Below are 18,248 nucleotides of genomic sequence, written 5' to 3'. Positions count from 1 at the left end.
CCATGTTTGGAGCAACATGGGGGATCCAGAAAGGACGGCATCCCCTCCCTCTATCGCCCGTCCCTTCCCCAGCTTCACTGTCTCGCCTCAGCGAGGACAGGTGAGGCTGACTAAGCCAGGACAGTTCTTGTCCAATCAGAGGAGGAGGAAGAGAGCTAGGAGAGGAGCCATCCCTGAGCAACAGCGGAGGGCCTGACCCTGAGGCTGCCACTCATCCTTTGCCAGAGACAACTTGCTCTGAGTTTCCAGAAGACAAGAGGACACCCTTGTCCTTTTCCTCCTGCCATTCTGGCCTCCGGGCAACTAATCATGGGAGATCACAAATATGCAGTTTTGGTTTAAGGAGTCCTCTACCCTCTTGTCTCTTACTTACCTCCACCACATTCTCACAACAGCTTACAAGGACCCCCCACCCAACTGAGCTCATCTCTGACCCCCTCCTCCTCCCTCATCCCACTCCAGACGGATCGAGCTACAGTGGCGTCTCCCACATGGTAAGCACATTCCTACCTCAGACCCTTTGCACCTGCTGGTCCTTCTGCCTGGGACTATCTTTCCTTCAGATATTCCCTCACTTTATTCAGGTCTCTGATCCAATTCCTCAGGGAGACCGTCCCAGACCACCCCACCTGCACGCCCCGCCAGCCTAAAGTAGTCGCTCTCCCTAGTCACTGTCTAGTCCCCTGCCGTTGACAGTTACCTCCAACGATGTTTTCTCCCTGTTACTTATCTTCTCCCCTCTTCCCTTGAATGCAAGAGGGCAGGAACCTTGCCTGTTTCATTGCTGAATCTCAGCGTCCAGTACAGCAGCGGTCTCCAACCTTTTCGGCACCAGGGACCGGTGCTCCTATGAGAATCTAATGCCTGCTGATCTGAGGTGGTGATGCTAGCGCTGGGGAGCGGCTGCAAATACAGGTGAAGCTGCGCTAGCTTCCAGGCCACGCACCCCCTGCTGTGTGGCCCCATTCTTAACAGGCCGCAACCAGTACTGGTCTGGGGCCCCAGGGTTGGGGACCCCTGCAGTACAGTGTCTGCCACAGAGTGAATGCTCAATGGATATTTGGAGGAGGAAGAAGGGGGGAATAGAGAAACGAATCTCTGTGTGAGTCCCTTTCACACATTTCTGATTTAACCCTTGCTAAGTAAGACTTTATCGAAAGAGGAAGGACCAGCTCCATCACTTGTGGGGCCCAGTAAAAATGAGGAGTCTCTTATTAAAAAGTTACTAAGAATTTCAAGATGGCAACAGCAGAGCATTAAACCAAGTGTGGGGTCCTTCTAAGCACAGGGCCCCGTGTGACTGCCCAGGCTGCATACTTGTGAAGCTGGCCCTGGGGAGGCATGATCACCATGACCATTGTGCCATTCAGAGATCAGACGACCAGAGAGGTATAGTGGCTTCCCAACATCACACAGCATTATGCTGTGACTTAGAACCTCACAAACTCTCCCTCCTCAGTTACTGCAGTGGCTACAGAAGGAATCCTATTACCCACTACACACCTGGGGATCTAGCCCAGAGAAGAAAGTGGGAGAGCGAAATTTCCTGTAAATCTCCTGTATATGCGCTTATGTGTGTGTGTGCTTGTGTTCGTGTGCTGGTGCGGGTGTCTGTCTCTCTTCCTCTCTCTCTATTTGCATTTTACTTCAAAATATACCTACGGTTGTTTTAATATAAAATTAAGGTATTGTCTTCCAAATCTTTAAGAACTGATGTTCTGTTAAGACACATCTTGAAACTTCGTGTACCCCCTGGCTGAGGGAGGAGCCCCCAGGCCCTGTGGGTACCCACAACTCAGTTGAAGAAGCACCATGCTAGGTAGAAGATCCTAGCACTGGCTGAACAGTCAATACTACATGATAACCGTGAGTTATACTGTCCCTCCTGCTTCGTCTGAAGGAAACCTCCTTTGGGATGGCCACAGACCCTTCCACAGGCCTGGCAGAGACGCCAGATCTCATTATTCCACCAGAGGCCGAGAGGAGCAGGCTGGGCTTGTTCCCTCCTGGGGGGATGCGCCCAGACCTGTGAGCAAGTGAGAGGAGGGAATTGTTACTCTGCTCAGCCAGCTTGTCCACTCGGCATGCTAACTGGAACACGTGATGGTTTGTTAATACAATCTAATTTGGGGAGGTGGGTGCACTGGGGTCTCTGGAGTGGGGTGTGGCATGGGGGAGGGGGCCTCTAATGGTATCGGTAAAGGCAATTGGCAGTGTGGCTGACATGCTGCTTGGTTTTGGTGCTTGCTTTGCAAAATGATGTCTTAATCCGGGATCTAAAGCTTGAAGTCTGTTGTGCTGCTGTGTGTGTGCGTGTGTGTGTGTGTGTGTGAGAGAGAGAGAGAGAGAGAGAGAGAGAGAGAGAGAGAGAGAGAGAGAGAGAGAGAGAGAGAGAGAGAGAGAGAGAGAGAGAGAGAGAGAGAGAGAGAGAGAGAGAGAGAGAGAGAGAGAGAGAGAGAGAGAGAGAGAGAGAGAGAGAGAGAGAGAGAGAGAGAGAGAGAGAGAGAGAGAGAGAGAGAGAGAGAGAGAGAGAGAGAGAGAGAGAGAGAGAGAGAGAGAGAGAGAGAGAGAGAGAGAGAGAGAGAGAGAGAGTGTGTGTGTGTATGAATGTGTGTTTGTGGATGTGTGTGCACACAGGGAATAGGATGGTCAGTGGGTGTGTGCATGGTGCCAGAGCATAGCTCCATGAGGAGGCGGGCAAGAAGAGAACACAGCTACATCATACCTAAAGGCAGAATGCAGTAGTCTAATTTGGAGACTACAAACAAAGGCATCTATTTTCCCATGTCTAGCTCACCCAGCCCCTATTAACACTAATTAGGAGGACTGGGAATTCCCCATAACTTCATAATTACTGTTAACAGACTTCACAGGAGCAGGAGCTGTGAAGGAAATGGAACACCCCTGTCCTGTTTTCATGGCCAAGGTGACGATGGTTCAGGTGGCTGCTATGACCTCCCCACCCCCAAGGCACTGGCATTCCCCTAGGGATCCCAGATGACCAGAAGGCCCAGGATGATAGCTTGCATGAAGGGGTGCGGGGTACCGGAGCTGCCTCATGGGCTGCTTTAACTGCCTCATTAGGTGAGAAGGGCCTGGGTGAGGCCTCTGGGAGGAAATCTGCTGGTATTGGGGGATGGGAGAAGCAGGACAGGAGCCCAAGAAGGATGTGGACCTACCTTGGGAAGAGAACCCCACCCAAATGGGCTTTGGGCCTGGAGGTCAAGGAGTGGATAGTCCCCTCTATGCCCATGTTGACCCACTGCCTCCGGCTCAGGTCCCCTGTCCTGGGCCGCCCACCCTGCCCTTGCCCACTCTCCCTCTTAGGGCCTGTCCATTAAGATGGACCATATTTTAAAGGTGGCGCCAAAGAGCTGGCAAGATCACAGCAATGACTTCACAGTGTCATTAGGCCCCCTCCCCAGCCTGCTGTTCCCTGCAGCCAGACATCTTAGGAAACCACAGTTAAGCCATTATGGGGACCCCCTCAGCTGCTTGGCGGCAGGATGGCCACTTTTGCCAGCTGACAGGCGCAGGGACTTCCCAGAAGCAGCCGGGCAGGCCCTTCCCACAAGGCCTCATTCATGCACACAAAGACCCTCCCCCTGAGCTGCCCCTCCTCAGCCCTGGCAGTTCCACTGCAGGAGCTGTGGGAGCAGACGCCAATACTGTCCCTTCTCCAAGTATCTGCCTGTGTGTCTGCCCTCACCCCCAGGAAACGCTGTTCGTCTGTCTAGGGCTTGAGGCCTGGCTCTGCTTCCAGAAGACGGTTCTTTGTTCTCTCCTGTCTGCCCAGAATCCGAGATTCTCTGCATATTAGAAAACTTAAAAGCCACATTCTTAGTCATATTAAAAAGGGCTGAAATGGTACAAAATATTAACTGACTACGGTGATTTTTCTTTTATTCTCTATGCTCAGGTGATTTCTATGTTTTTCTTACCCAAAAATGTGTTATTGATGTAATTGAAACAAATCACTGTGAAAGGGTCATTTAAGCCCCACATTCTGAAGGTGCGAGGTCTTCACAGGTGCTACGACCTGGTCCTGCAATATCTTATCTCCCTATATCCGCTTGGAGAACTCGCCCTTCAAAGCTCGATGGCTCCTCAGCCATGAAGACTTCCCTGATTTAACCACCTAGGCAGTGGTCCCTTCTGTTTAGTTCCAATGCCTTTATTTTGGAGATAAGAAAACAAGGCCCAGAGAGGAGCAGGGCCTCCCCAGGCCTCACAGCCAGGCCTGTCTCTGGAGGTTAAGTCTGTACGAGAACCCAGAAGGGCTCCTTTCACAGTGCGGTGGGAGGGAAGTTGGAGCATGCCCTACCTGACTCTCAACTCCCCCTTCCTTCCCTGGAGCCAGCGCCTGCCCTGTCAGGGACAGACAGCCCTGACCTCCGTTTTTGTTTTCCCCCAGAATGAGCCACGGTGCTCTCCTCCCAGGCTCCAGGGGCACACATGACCCAAGGCATGAGATGAGGAGCGGAGAATGGTCTGGTTGTTGTTCCACAAAGGAAAGTGGAGACAGAGGCACTGGAGCCCTTCCTCCGTCTCTGGAGCTCAAGGCTGCGTCTGCATGGCCATCCCGATGAGGGCCAGGCAGGGCCTCTTTGCCCACCCAGCTCCTGTCCCGGGCCCCTCCCCGACTGGTCGGTCGGAGGCCTGGCTCACACGGGATCGCATGGCTCTGGGTCTGAATCTCAGCTTTGGCACCGAATAGCTGAAGTTTCACATATTGGAGCCTTATCTTTTCTAAAACGACCTCCCATTTATTCGGCACTTTTACACACACCATGGCTCCTCTTCACGACACACTTGAGGCAGCTACCCTCACTCCCATTTCACAGGTGAAAAATGGAGGCTCGCAGGAGATGAAACTACAAGGTCAAGAGCTGGAAGTGGCAGAACTGAGACTTGAGTCTTTATCTACTTGGGGTCATAAACTCGACTCCCAAGATAGCTATACAGATTGGATGAGATCATTGCCTAAGCCAAGTGCTCCGTAGATAATAGCACACTGAACCTTATAGCTTCTCATTTTCATTTCATAATGAGAATAAGCACTGTGGCGAATTGGGCTGTGGAACCAGCCTAACCACGGGTCAGTGGGGAGGAAAGACTTCTTGGGGACCTGGTGGAAGTTGCAGACCCCCAGGCAGCCCTAACCCTCCAAAGCCCCAGGGCCCAGATTTGCTCCTAGCAGAGAGTTTTGTTTGAGAGTAAATATTATTTTACCCTCCAGCTTAATCCACACCAAGCTTATCTTTCCCACCGAAAAGCCCAAAGTTAAGCCCTTTGCTGCTTTCCTAATTGCAGGCTTGGAGCTCTGCTTGGGGACATCAGCTCTCTGGAAAAGCCTGATAAGTGGTCTGGTATTTGGCAGTGGCATCAAAGAGGCTGGATCTGGGCTGGGCTGTCCAGCATTCCAGGCCCAGCTGGGCTGGGTGGGAGAGAAAGCAGGCTGGGGCACAGGGGCTGGACCCAGGGGTCCCCCTTCTTTACAGGGCCTGCAACCCAAGCCCCAGGGCAGACCTAGCCACAGTGGGATAGGAAAATGAATCCTGTCCTCCGATTTCACGCTGAACCCCACTTGGCTAGAAAAGCAAAATGGGTCGGTGCCCTGCTGGACCCCTCCTTCTCTCCCAGTTACCGTGTCTGTTTCCTCCCGCCTCTTCCTTTGAAGTATGGGCAGAACTAGTTCTTGTTCAGACCAGAGGCTCCAACACTCTCCATCCCTCCTCTTGCCCAGTTTCTCTAAAAGAGGGGTCGCTAGAAGGGAAGAATCCAGTCTCAGCAGGTTCCATGCTACTGAGGGTTGGGGTCCTCAAATGATCCTCAAGGGGCTGGCCCCTGCCTACCCTCTCCTTCTCATACGCCCTCCTCCACCCACCACCCAGCCGCCAACTGGGAAGTGCCAAAAGCCAGGCCAGACATAGACCGGAAGGACGAACCATGGACCCTCCCCCTGCCCCACAGGAGCTAAGCATCCAACTAGTTTTCTGGCTCATTTCTATCTCACCGTTTTTCTTTTTCTCTGCTGGGTTTTTCTAGAAAAACACTTGGGAAGGGAGGTGATTAGTGTCCAGGCTTTGCAATCAAGACAGTCCTGCGCATGAATCCTTGCTTCATTCTAGTCCTGTGCCCTGGGACAACTTAGTTGCCATCTCTGTACCTCAGTTTGCTTGTCTGTAAAATGAGATCACCATAGTATTACCTCATAGTGCTGTAGGGAGAACTAAATGAGATCATGGGTGTAAAACTCTTAGCACAGTGCCCGATGAAGGTAGCTATCATGTTGGTTCTTCCCAGGGAAGAAAGGGAGGTTTCCCTCAGAGACAAAGGCACAAAGATCGTTGACATTTATGGGACCAGATGGGCCCCTCCTCTTGAGGACACCCTCTCCCTAAGCCCAGAGGCTCCAACACTCTCCATCCCTCCTCTTGACCAGTTTGAACCCCTCCTCTTGAGGACACCCTCTCCCTAAGCCCAGGGCACCTGGCTGCCATCTCTGGTTGAAGGTGGGGTAGTTGGGGGTGAAGCTAACATTTGTTTAGAAACTATCGTGTGTCCTCCACTGTGCTAGGCCCATGCCCTTTTCACAGATGGGCAAACTGAGGCTCCATGGTACAGAGTTCACACGGGAGTGCACAGCTCCCATGGAGAGTGGGAACAGGGCCCTCCCCTTCTGCACTGAGCACCTCAACCCCTCTGTGAAACAGGCAGCAGTGCTGTCCCCATTCTGCAGGTGTGAACAGGGATGGCACTATTGAGGCCCAGACAAGTTGCTTGTCCGGCCTGGAGCAGCGGTGCTGGCGTGAACACAGCTGTTCCAGTTGGGGAAGGCCCAGCTTATACGAGCCCCTGAGGGGCCGATGCTGAGGTCTGTGAGTGAGGCGTGCCAGCCCCCTCGTGGACAGCAGCACCCCTGGCCCTGCACAATACACTTGCTTAAGGGGCTATGAGGAATGATGCCTCGTTTCCAAGTAATAGGCACAGCCTCGGTCCTCTTCAAGTCACAGGCCTGCAGGTCAGGACAGCGCTCCCGCAGACCAACCTGAAGTGGCTAATTTTCTGCTTTCCAAAAGGAAATAAACCCTAAGGAATCCAGACTCTTTGGCTCCCCAGACCCTGGAGGGAGGGGGCTTCCAGCCACATCTCCTTGGACTTCTCTCCTGCGTAAGCCTTGTAAATGCACCTCCAGGTACAGTCTCCCCCCACGCTGGTTCCTTTTTCCGGCAAGGGGTTTGTCTACTATGAATCTGCATATTCTTCTTTCCACAGACATAAAGAAGAGGGCTACGGGTCTCTGGAGATGTCATGCAGTCCCTGGGGTTCCATAGAATCCCCAGGATCCCCAAAGCCTGGACTCCTCAGAAGCTGCTGCAGTACACCTGGGGGTGACCAGATCCCTGGGCTGTCACAGTGCACAAGACCACACAGGTCCCTTGGGTATCAGAAAAAATTCTGGGCCACCATAAAATTCCTTGAACCGACATGGAATCCCTAGTTGCCATGGGTGCTAGGCTACCCTAGGATTTCTAAGCGACAGAGAACCCCTGTGATGCCAGAGGCCTGAGCCACCACAGAAGCCCTGTGCTGTTACGGGACCACTAGGATATCTTAGAACGCAAATTATTGGCCAGCAAATCCTCAGAGAACCCCAGCTACACACTCTCTCACTCCTAGAGCCTCATTCAAGCTGTTTTCTCACCTTCTTCTCGACCTCAGCTTAAATGTTTCTTCTTCCAGGAAGCCCTCCCTGGTATCTCCAGTGGCCTTGCTGCGTGTCACAGCACAGGTGTCATGAGCTCCATGACAGCTCCCTGGGTTCGCCCTGTTAGAGCACTCAGCACACGGGACTGCCACTATCTAGCCATGGGTCTATCTTCTCCCCTAGACTGTGAACTGGAGGTCAGGGTCTGTGTGCCCAGCATGGGAGATGGCCCTTAATGAATATCACTTGAATAAATAACTGTATGCTATAACTTACTAGGCCTTTGATGGCTGTGTGACCTCGGGCAAGTCACTTCACCTCTCTGTGCCTCAGTTTCCTCAGTTGCACAATCAGGATACTAAGAGCATCTATCTCATAAGGCTAGTGTGAGGCTTAAGTAACAACTTAAGATGGAGCCTGGCCTATAGTAAGCATGATAATAAATATCTGCTGTTATTATTTATTTTTTAAACATTTTTTTTTGTATGAGAACATTTAAGATCTACTCTCAGCAACCTTCAAGTACACAATATAGTTTTGTTAACTAGAATCACCACGCTGTACATTAGAGCCACAGAACTTACCCCTCTTATAACTGCCAGCTTGTACCCTTCGATCAACATCTCCCCATTTCCCCACCCCGCCCCATCCCCAGGCCACCACCAACCTACTCTCTATTTCCACGAGTCTGGCTCTTCTAGATTGCATAAGGAAGTGAGATCATACAGAATTTGTCTTTCTCTGTCTGGCTTATTTCGCTTAGCATAATGCCCTCAAGTTTCACTCATATTGTCATAAATGGTAGAATTTCCTTCTTTTTTATGGCTGAATATAAATACCTGCTATTATTAAGTGTGTGTGCTCATTAGGCTTTTGCAGGGTCTAGACTTGCAGCAGGGATGGAAAAGGGATTTTCTCACCCCCCATTTAACACTAACTGCTGCCATAATAGTGCACACTAATATAGCAGTTACAACATACCGGGTACCGCTATTACTGCTTTATACGCATTTACCCGATGAATCTCATAGACATCTTATGAGGTTGTTTCATGATAAGGACTGAATTGTGTCCTCCAAAATTCATATGCTGAAGCCCTGCCCCTCAGTGTGACTGTATTTGGAGATAGGGCCTTTAAAGAGATAATTAAGGTTAAATGAGGTCATAAGGGTGGGGCCCTCATTCAATAAAATTGGTGTCTCTATAAGAAGAAGAAAAGACACAAGAGGTCTCTCTCTCTCTCTCTCGGTGCACACAAAGAAAAGGCCATGTGAGGTCACGGTGAGAAGGTGGGAGTCTGCAAGCCAGGAAGAAAAGCATCACTTGAAATCAAATTTTCTGGCACCTTGATTTTGGACCTCTTGACTCCGGAACTATAAGAAAATAACTGTTGTTTCAGCTCCCAGCCTATAATATTTTGTTATGGCAGCCCAAGCAGGCTAAGACAGGGTAGTACTATTCTTAATCTCATTTAATATAGGAACAGTGTGACACGATGAGCTTAAGGGACTAGTCCAAGGTCACATCTGTGAGTGGCAGAGCTGGGATGTTAACTAGGCATTGGCTCCCAAATTCATACTCTTAGTCACTATCTGAACCTGCTTCCAAGTCCAAGGACATGGGTTGGGTGTCCCAGAGGCCAGGCCTGAGCAGCATGTACGGTCTACAGCATGTACTGAAGAGAATGGATGGCAGAACTGAGCCCATTTCGGCCAAGACTTTCAGGCTGCCTCTGAGACCCCACCTGCTGCACTCAGCGTCCCAAAGGACAGTGGTGAGAAGAGGGACTGGCCATCCCCTCTGTGGTTACAAGTCAGTTGTGGCCACAGGGAGGCTATCTTCAGCTCAGCCTAAAGTCAGAGCTGTTCCACAATGAAACAGGTTCCCAGGTAAGGTGGTAAGCCCCTTGTCCCTGGAGGTATTCAAGCACTGCTGCTGGACCACCACTTACTGGTGATGTTTGGGGGAGAATGAACAAGAGTAGGTAATTCTCCATGGTTTCCTCCAGACTCAGGGAGCTGTAAAATATTAAAAGAGTCGCTGGAAACTCTTTCCTACCAGCTCTGCCTGTTAATTCCTGGTAATCTTTCAAGTCCCAACTCAGACATCACCTCTTCCAAGAAGTCTTCCTTGATCCCCACCCCCCACCCGGATCTCCCCATGTCCAAGCTGGTGGTCTTGTTGGTCAAACTAGAAACAATGGGTGAAAGTTACAGGAAGACCGGGTTCACTCTAATACAAAGATGGGTATCCCCATCTTGTGTTTCATTATCTACCACTGGGAACCTGTAACAGGTGTTAACAGATAGATTTGAAATCAGAGAAACCCAGAATTCAAATCCTGGCTCTCCCCACTTCCAACCTGTGTGACTTTGAGTAAGTACCTTCAACCCTCCGAGCGGCAATTTCCTCAGCTGTAAAATGATTCCATCTCAGAGGATAGAACCAAAGATCACATGACATTAGCAAGCCTAGCACTTAGCATATGATCAGAACATGCAAATTTCCTTTAGTCTCTTGGGGGCTATGGCCTGCCTGACATTGAGTGTATTAAAACAGATGTCAGAAGGTCCTAGTGTGGGATTGAGTACAGAGGATTCCTTTCTTGCACCGAAATAAAGATTGCACTCAGTGTCTTTGTGAGTTTTTCTAACTGTAAAAAACCACATTTACGACTTGGCTTTGGCTGGCTGTGGGAAGATGGGCATATCGCTGAGTGGATGCAGTCTCCACCCACCTCCACCAGGCTATAAAAAACAAGAGCCCACACATGGTGTCTGATCCATTTATATGAAATGTCCAGAAAAGGCAAAATCTATAGAGAGGAAGTAGATTGGTGGTTGCCTGGGGCTGGGGGTGGGAATGGGAACTGACAGCAAATAGGTACCAGATTTCTTTTGGGGGTGATGGAAATATTCTAAAATTAGATTTAGAGATGGTTGCACAACTGTAAATTTACTACAAATCATTGAAGCAAACCCTTAAAATGAGTGAATTTTATGATGTGTAAATTCTACCTCCTCAAAGCCGTTAAAAAACATCACCAAAACAGCACCACCAACAACAAAGCAGGAGTCCAGAGGGGCCAACGGCATAGCTGAGGGTGACAGCCGCACCCTGTGGTGGCAGTGGCAGGCTGACCTGAAGTCATCGCCAGTCGCTATGGCCTGAGCTCGTTGCCTTCTCTGCCTGTGGGTTCACGCTGGCACTTGCTATTTCTTGCCCTGTGAGGGTCAAGGAAAACCCACCAGCAGACCTCTTTAAGGGCACAGCATGAGGGAGGGGGCCTATAGGAGACTTGGTCCCCCAGAAGCCTTTGGAGACTAGGGCTGGGTGGCAGCTGAGGGCATCCTGTGGTTTGGGGTCTCTGAGTGAGGATAAGAACCAAGGACTTGGTCTGGCCTGTCACTAAGGTACTGGTGGGTCTGCTTGAAGGAGGAGGCGATGAAACCAATCTTGTACTGAGCAAATACCAGGTGCCAGGGAAGGACCCACATCTATCCTGGTGATGTGACTGGCTGTGAGACCTGGAGATCAGCAGGGAACACCTGTATAGGCTCCAGGTCTATGCACTTGCTCTTGGTTGTAAAGAAGTCTGATTTAAACCTCTCCAAAAATGAGAGGTGGGTATTTAGCAGACCCATTTAGACAAAAGGAAACCAGAGCTCTAGAAGGTAAGTTACCTGCCTGAGGCCACACAGTAGGTGGCAGGGGTAGAATTTGAACCCCAAGTCTGTGCAAAGCAGGAGAATAACTTTCAGAGCAATCCAAACACTGCTTTCTTAGTTGGTAGTAAGCCCTTCAGTCCTAAAGGTATGTAAGCAGAGGCTCAGTGACCACCTCAAGGAGTCAAAACAGATGACCTTGAAACCCCTCCCAGTCCAGTTAGTCTGTGAGGCCACAAATCCTTGCTGGTCATTTCCCTCAAGAGTTAAAACTATACTCAGAGTAAAGCAGAAAGGCCTGAGCCCTCCTGAGGGAGGGGACCTAGTGGGCAGGGCCTAATTGGCACCTCCTAGGGCGGAACCACAGGAGCTCTGAACGGCTCACCACAAATCAGCACTGATTGTTGCTGGGGGCTAATGTGACACTGAATGCACAAGGGCCAGGCCAGGGCAAGCATAACAGGGCTCCAAGTAACTGCACTTTAGCCTAAACTAGCCCCAGGAGTGGGTGCAGAGGGAGCAGGAGCTGCCAACCCAAAGTCACTATGCAGCCAGTCAAATGCAGCCCTGCGGCCAGGAGCCTGTTTCATACCTGCCCCACCCTCCACCCTGGTGGGTGGGGGGCGGGGGAGGGGTGTCTCCGCCCTCTCTCTCCCCAGAGCTGGCCTCCCCAGGACTCCCCAGGACTCAGGATCCTGGCTGTGGTTTCGAAGTTCCCTCCTCTCAGCCCTGGACTCACCACAGGATGAGCTCATAGGAGTCCCCAGAAGCTTTCGTGTGCCTGCCTGGCCCTGGGAAGGCAGTGAGAGAGGCTGGGGCCTCTGAAGGAGGCTGGGACCTCTGAGGAGGGAGCCGGGCTGGGCTAGGGACTTTCCCAGCCACCTCCTCTCCATGTGGCTCCCAAGCCAGCACCGAGGTGGGGAGGCCAAGGGCCCTACTGATCCACACCGTCATCCACCTGGGCCCCTCCTGGCCCCCTCTCAGCCTCCACCTATCTCTATCCTCACAGGGTTCCAGGTTTGCCCTTGCATTTCTTGGTTCCTACACTCCAAGTCAAGAACCCAATATGCAGACAATATTTAAGTCCCTTCCACACCAGAGATAGTAAGTGGAGACAGGGTAGAAGGCATGAATGTAGACACTAGTTACAGCACAGGACAGTTACAGAATGCTTTCGAGGTACTAAGACAGAGAGGGACAGAGATGGCTCCCTGGGCTCCAGAACTCAGTTGGCTCAGCTCCCCTAAGGAATGTTCTAGCAACAGGGCAGGGCTTCTCCAGGACCCAGGGTATCCCAGCCTCGCCCTGCCTCCTCCTCTCCATCTACCATAGGCTCAGCCCAGCCTTCCAGAAGACAGCTTGCCACCTGCTGTGGTCCAGGGCACTTCACCTCAACCATCCATCCTCCCAACCATCTCTCCAGGGTACAGGTCTTCCCACCTCCTCTGCACAAACCCTTTTCATGGCTCCCCAGCACTCCTGCAGAACAACCCAAACCCAGACCACAAGAGACCTATTGATTATCCCCTCCCTTCCCCATGCCCTCTTCTCACTCCACCCCAGCAGCACGGTGTAGGTCCTGGAATACTTCTGCTCTGACGTGCCCCAGGGACTTTGCATGTGCTGATCCCTCTGCCAGGAATCCACTCCCCTCCCCAAAGTCACACACAGATTTCTTTCTTTCTTTCACTTTAGTTTTTTAGGCGAGGCAACCCTTGGTTGACTTCACAGATTGCAAGGACCTTGTCAGCTTACAATCCCTTATTTTTTTATTTTTTACGCCTATAGCACCTGGTCTTCCTAGGTGATCTCCCATCCAAATACTAACCAAGCCTGATCCTGCTTAGCTTCTGAGATCAGTCAGGATCGGGCTTGTTCAGGATGGCATGGCCATAGATGCACACAGATTTCTTTGTCCACCTCTAAATCATTCATAATCCAAGTCTTCCTCAGCACCTCTCCCTTCCCCAGCATGGGCTTGGTACCCCTTCAATGTGCTGTCACATCACAGTGTATTAGACCTCCTGTGGCCTGCTGGTTGCTCTCAGTGATTTTCAAACTTGAGGTTACGTCAGAATCCCTTGGAGGGCTTGTCAAAGCCCAGAATGCTGGACCTCACCCCCAAGTCTCTAATTCATTAGGTCTAGGGCAGGAGTCTGAAAAATCTACATTTCCAACAAGTTCCCAGGCTTTGCTGATGCTGCTGTTCTGAGGACCACATTTGAGAGCTGCTAGTTAAACTCAACTCTTTGAGATCCTTCTTGTATGATTTTTCACCTCCAGTCTCTGAAAGAATCTGGTTCATAGTTGGTGCTCAATAAACAAATGAACATTTGGGATCCAAGAGCTATAGGCTCAGATATCCTGATACTGGAATGGCCCTTCCAAGAGGTGACAGGACTTCAATGGGGCCACCCTGAGGTGCCTGAGAGAGGCTAGGAGTCTAAACACTCAAATTCCTGGCTTACCAGTACAACCAAAGACCACACTGTGTCCAGGCTGGCATGGAAATGGCCGTTGCCCACTTGCCCTCAGTGGATCCTAAGGCTTGGCAAAGGAGCCTACCTGTGGGGTCCCAAATGGACTGAAGTCCAGCAGCCTACCCCAAATGTTCTGGGTCACATAAAGGCCAGCAAGCCTCCTACATGATCTTAGGGGACAAAACTCCTCCTTCCCCAACGTGACTGGGATCGAATGTCCTTCAAATGGGTAGACGGGGCTCAGTGACGGATGAGGGCAGATGTAGAAAAATAAAGGCAGATGACATATCTTGCACATTAGTGTTGGTAAAAGTCAAACCGGCTGCAAGTCCATTGGCACCAATGATGCACTGGACTGTGTGCTAGGCCCTGGCTCTTCCTGATGAGGGAAGGAGTGTGGCAGCAGAGGGCACAGGTGTGGAAGTGCAGACTGTCAGAAGGTGGACAGGAAGAACGACCGTCCTGCCAGGAACATGGAAGCTTGGGCTGGACTGAGTGAGCCCTGAGCTCCACGACAGAAGAAAGGGCTTGGGCATATGGCCAGACACAGTGTCTGCGAGCCTGTCCCTCCAAGCCTGGCCCAAATGTGGCACACCTTGGGCTACCCTTCAGGACTCCAAGACACCACACGAGACCCTCAAGACTTGGAGCAAACCCAAGCCAGAAATTCCAGGCTGCCCTGAGGACAAAGGCCACCTCTGGCTCCAAGGGGACCACTGGGGCACCAGCCTCAGGACTTTTGGCCTGGATGCTACCTGGACAGTGTTCCCTCCAGTCTGCATACCTGTCCCCTATGCTTAGGGAGGGAAAAAAAAAGGAGAAAAATTCCAGACATGGAAAGCATCACATTCAAAGACAATGTTGCTGAGGAAGGGCTGGGAAGGACCTGCCCGGTGGGAGAGGGAGCATTTGCTTTTTAATTTAAATCCTTCTGGATCATTTGAATTTTTAAGGAGCGTATTTTACGTCTGTAATAACAACTTTAAAAAATAATTTTTGTCTTAAAAATGCAAAACAGTCTGCAAATATCTGTCTGGAAGAGAGAAGTTTATGCAACAAATAGCTTAAGGGATCATTAAATATACCATCATCATCCTTTCTTGAACATTTACCACGTGTCCAGAGCTCTGCCTCTTGTTTCCACATCCATTATTTATCTAAGGCTCATCACAGCCCTGAGTTGGGTGCTATTAGAGCTATCCTCTTCTAGATGAGAAAACAGAATTTGAGAGAGACTAAGTAACATGCCCAAGGTCACCTGGACCGGGAGCCAGGGTCTGAACTCTCATGATGGACAGCCAGCTCTCTCATCCTTAGATCAGGGCACAATCCACGCTGCCTCCTGCAACTGAAATGAGAAACTGACAAGCTCGAAAGTCATTTGTTTTGGGTCCATTCCACAACTTGGAAACTATGGATCTTGCTCAGGAGCCAAAATCAAATTTTCACCGGAAAACAGACTCAGAGCCTGGTGTCTCCAACTGCCTTGGAAACTTGGACCAAGGCTAGGAAGGTCTCTGTTACAGTGAATCCACCACAAACCGGCCATCTGTCCATCCATTCACCAAGCACTGACTGAAGCCCCTGTGTGACCAGCTCTGTGTTGGATGCTGCTGCCTAGAGGATGAGAGGCTCACAGCTGCCAGGAAAGAATTAGGTTGGCGTAAGGCACATTGGACCCCTCGGCACCTTCCAATTTGCAGGCTTTTCATCATCCAGCAATATTCAAAACTCCCAGCAATTGGGGATCCAAACAGGCATTAAAGAGGGTGAGAATGAAACATAGCCCTGTAATCCGTGCCCAGTGGCAAGCCATTCTTCCTCTCCAAAAGACTTCAGCTTGCATAATGCTGAAGCAGGACCTGGCAGTCCAAACTATCTCTTCAGTCTGTCCAGGTACAAGGCCAGATCAGTCAATTGTGGTGGATTCTCTGGCATTTCATTGGAGCCTTAGCCCCAAGATAGAAATGGAAGGGTTGTGCGAAGCTTCAGGAGTCATGGGAGGCCGGGATGGGATTTCTGCCCAGGACTCTAGCCTACAGACCTGAGCTCGTCCATGCTTGGTATGAGGTCCTTTGGCCAGTGGTGTCAGTGGGCCAGCTGGGGGGCAGAGGCTGCCCCAAAGCCAGCCTGAGCCACTGGGAGTAGGCAGCTTGGGTGTTCCATTCAACAGGATCCCATGTGCCTCTCAGAGGCCTAGGCACACAGCAAATGCTCAATAAATATCTGATGAATGAATGAATACACGTGATTATGAAGAAAGCAGCTCTACCCCTATTTGGAGATGGGAGGGGTGTGACTTTCAGCCCTATCATTTTTTGGGACACAGACTTAGGCTGCCCTACAGTGACCTGTATACCAAAGACTCTATTGAGGATTCCTCCCAGAGTTATAAAGTTAAAAATATAAATATAATAATACCAATAGCATCAGCGCTATCATTAAGTACTGACCCTCTTGGCAAGTACATTGTTAAACATTTAGTTATCTCATTTAATCTTTACATCAGTCTTGTGAGATAGGTAGTATTATCTCCAATTTACAGAGAACAAAACTGAGGCTCAGAGGGCCAAGGTCACAGGGATAGCTGAGGTGGGATCTGAACCCAGGTCTGACTTGGAATAAAAAGCTTAAAGCCAGAAGGGGCCTCACCGCCTCATTTTACAAATGACAAACTACAGGACAGGGAGGCTAAGGACATCGGTAGCAGGGCTGGGACAAGAATTCAAGTCTTCTGACTTTCAGCTGAGGGTCTGCCTAGAGGCCTGCTGCTTGCAAAACTGTAAGTCAACTCACTTAGTAAGTTCTGTAAAGCAGGAGTCCCCAGTCTGCCAGCTGTGGACTGGTACTAGTCCATGACCCGTTAGGAACCAGGCCTCACAGCAGGAGGCGAGTGCCCGGTGAGTGAGCGAAGCTTCATCTGTATTGGCAGCCGCTCCCCAGCGCTAGCATCACCACCTCAGCTCCACTTCAGATCATCAGGCATTAGATTCTCATAGATGCACCGGTCCCTGGTGCCAAAAAGGTTGGGGACCACTGCTGTAAAGAATCTTGGAGATGGGAGGATTAATTACTCTCAGTCCCTGTGTAACACCTTCTCTTCCAAAGGGCCCCTCTGAAATTCTTTTTCCTGGGAATGGAGGAAAAAAAAGGGAAACGGAAGCGCTATCACTTTCAAACCTACCTACACTATGGTTTAAAGCAGTCTTGAAGATTGCCACAGGCCTGTGCAGCCAAGCCTGGAGGCCTGCAGGGAAGAAGCAGACTGCATTTATTTTACTTCCTGGCAGGCACAGTCTTCCAAGCCTCAGGCTCCCAGCTCCAGGCCTTGGCCTCATTGCTTCTTCCTCCTGCGACGTTCTTCCCAGCATCCTCACTTATCCCATATTCCACCCAGTTTCAAAGCCCAGCTCAAATACTACATTCCCTGATCTCCCACCACTATCACCACCCAATGGTCTTTCAACCACCCCCCCAAGCCTTCTTTTATATTTCTGCTCCAAATCTTCCCATTCTCTACCTTGGATGACAGGGGTTTACTTTCATGTCCGTCGCCCATATAACAGGCCAGAAGCCCCTTGGGGGCCTCTCAGAGCTGATCTGAATGAATGGAGAATGACTGGAGTCAAGGTCAGCTAATTCTTTTTGCTTACTTGCACACACTCCCTGACCAAATTTGCACATAGACCTCTAACCATGGCCTTTCCTCCCTTTCTAGGACCCGTGACAAGCTGCATCTTAAACTCTGTCCTAGACAGTGAGGACCAAGTCATCCTGGTGGTCCAGAAGGGACCGTAGCGGTCCAGTGGTCCTCTCTGCAGATCGATCATAAGTAGGGACTTTAAAAAATAATGTGAAAAGTAACCAACAAACATCTACCAAGTCCGACTATAGTTTGGCACTGAACAACACACTGGACAAGAGGCTGGGGACAAGACATGCAGAGGAAGGGTCCTGCCCCCGGCGGATCTCCCAGAGGAGAAGGCAGGGACCCCTGAGGAGGGGGGCCTTTCAGCTTTGCTTCCTCTCAATCCCTAGTAAATGAAACAGTGTCTGGCCCATGGTAAGAACTCAATAGCCACTGGCTGAAGAAATGAATTAATACTCATTGCCTCAGGAGCACTGAACACACCATATAAGGCAGGGCGATGCTGAACGGCTGAGCTGTCTGCACGGTGAGTCAGAGCTGCAGAATCCACAGGCGCGCGTGTGTGAGAGAGAGAGAGAAAGAGAGAGATTGAGAGATTGAGAGAGAGAAAGAGAGAGAGAGAGAGAGAGAGAGAGAGGGGCTGAGACTGAGACTGGAGGGGCCAGGAGGTTTGTGGTTGACCAAAATCAAGCAAAAAAACAGATCTTAAAAAGCATTTGGCCATAGTTGCCTGGGAGGCAGCA

General features: G+C 50.6%; 1 protein-coding gene and 1 pseudogene across 1 annotated transcript in view; both read right to left on the bottom strand.

Moving 5' to 3' along the window:
- The window catches only part of TSPAN18 (tetraspanin 18), a 174,841-nt gene that overhangs the window by 36,820 nt on the left and 119,773 nt on the right, over positions 1-18,248 (bottom strand). The gene's annotated exons all lie outside the window — the stretch shown is intronic.
- Positions 13,156-13,274, bottom strand: LOC112476700 (annotated as a pseudogene).

The sequence above is a fragment of the Pteropus alecto genome, unplaced genomic scaffold, assembly GCF_000325575.1.
Source record: "Pteropus alecto unplaced genomic scaffold, ASM32557v1 scaffold71, whole genome shotgun sequence".
Taxonomy (NCBI): Eukaryota; Metazoa; Chordata; class Mammalia; order Chiroptera; family Pteropodidae; genus Pteropus; species Pteropus alecto.
Note: the sequence above shows the minus strand (reverse complement) of the source record. Positions and strands in the feature narration are given on the sequence as shown.